General features: G+C 42.4%; 1 long non-coding RNA gene across 1 annotated transcript; it reads right to left on the minus strand.

Moving 5' to 3' along the window:
• Positions 1-532: 532 nt before the first annotated feature.
• Positions 533-1,005, minus strand: LOC127603559 (uncharacterized). The gene is made up of 3 exons (XR_007963092.1): positions 880-1,005; positions 738-806; positions 533-643 (listed from the first exon to the last, which is right to left on the minus strand). It is a non-coding gene; the product is annotated as an uncharacterized LOC127603559 (long non-coding RNA).
• Between the last annotated feature and the right edge of the window lie 598 nt (positions 1,006-1,603).

Here is a 1,603-nt window from a genome sequence, read left to right on the forward strand (position 1 = left end):
CAGTGTGACAACATAAAATAATGCTAAAGTGAATCATGCTTTCTAATGAGCCATGATTCCTAGAAATTTAATAAATAAAACTCAGTTAAGAACCCGACAAGATCGTCTTACAACATTTCATCATAATTGATGGATGTCAAGCGCTCACACATAATATTACTTATCGACTGGCTATTACAAGGGTGAAAACAGAGATACACAGACAGTTCTTGAAGATACAAAACAAACTTACAGGTGTGTCTCCCTTGATCTTTTTTTGAGTCATGTCCCGTTTGCGGAAAAAAGGAAGAATGACCAACCAATTGTGTCACTGCAGCTCAAGTAGATTAAAGCAGCCTTAATGGGATCGCAGAGATTATGCCCACTAAGTAAAACTGGCTTCTAAACAAAGATCCGAAGCCAAGTAAAGAAATCTCCTACCAACATCTTCATTGGGTTTTTTAGTTCATCATCTTTAGTGCATTCATGACAATGAATTCAATTTTAACACATGGAAGATTCACTCAGTTGAAATGTTGAGTACCAAGTGTACCTGATTTAAAAATAAGTTACCTCAATTTGTCGTGCGACAAATGTTTTACAGGTGATGAACGCCGCGGACGAGTGACTTTCTCGGACTCAAGTGTCAAGATTTCACAGCCACCTGTAGAAGAACAAGACAAATTCAAGGGCATAGAATGTACTGTGTGATTGTGTTGTGCCTCTTCTCGGGCTACCGCCAAGTTAGGCTTCATCACCTTGTGGATGACACGACGCTTGGACTGGCGCGCTCATTTTAAGGTACGTTATTGTGCTCCATCCTGGACCTGAAAACAAAAACTGACATTTTCTCATCCGGCAGACAATTGCAATGTGTCCTCTGTATGCTTCTTAACCAACCTGCACTCTGGCGACAATGTAGCCATTCACTTTGTAGGACTGATTGCGCTATTGTGACGACCACCTGAAATGACCAAAGAACAAAATAATAATAATAATGGAGGGGGGGGGGGGGTGCGGGGGTCCATATTCATCTGCTTTTTCGAGTCACACCTGAATAAACTCAGATTGAAGCAAATCAATAGCTTGGTTAGCGCATCAACATTGAAGACCAGCATTTTTTTTGTCCAACTAACCCAGCAGGTGCAGTATATTTGTAGCGTGTTCGTCCCGGAATATGACCCTGCACACACACAAAAAAAATCTTTTCTCATTTCAAATTCTTGTGAGTTTGTAGCCGACGTCAGAGTCCAAGAAAATTGGCAAGGTAAGTATGGAAAAGTCGGAATCAAGTACAGTACTTGAAGAAACGGCCTGGGGTTGCTCAGGTTTTCCGGAGAGCTGCAGCACCACCTGGTGGACATGAGTGAGCACAAGAAAAACCTGCTCCTCACAAGAAAGCGCATCGGAGTTTAAAATGTCGACTTGTTCCCTGTTGGCTTTGCTTATTGCCCCCAAATGACGCAGAGGAAGTCAGCCGTTTTAGGGTACGCTTAATGACGATGCAGGCCTGCGGACACAAATGAGACAATCAGGTATACAGAAGTTGATTCATTTGCTTGAATGTCTGCCTGTTAACTTTGAAGAGGCCGTTTCAGGCCGGTTTTAAGATTAGCCTGTGGAC

This window comes from Hippocampus zosterae, chromosome 7, assembly GCF_025434085.1.
Source record: "Hippocampus zosterae strain Florida chromosome 7, ASM2543408v3, whole genome shotgun sequence".
Lineage (NCBI taxonomy): Eukaryota > Metazoa > Chordata > Actinopteri > Syngnathiformes > Syngnathidae > Hippocampus > Hippocampus zosterae.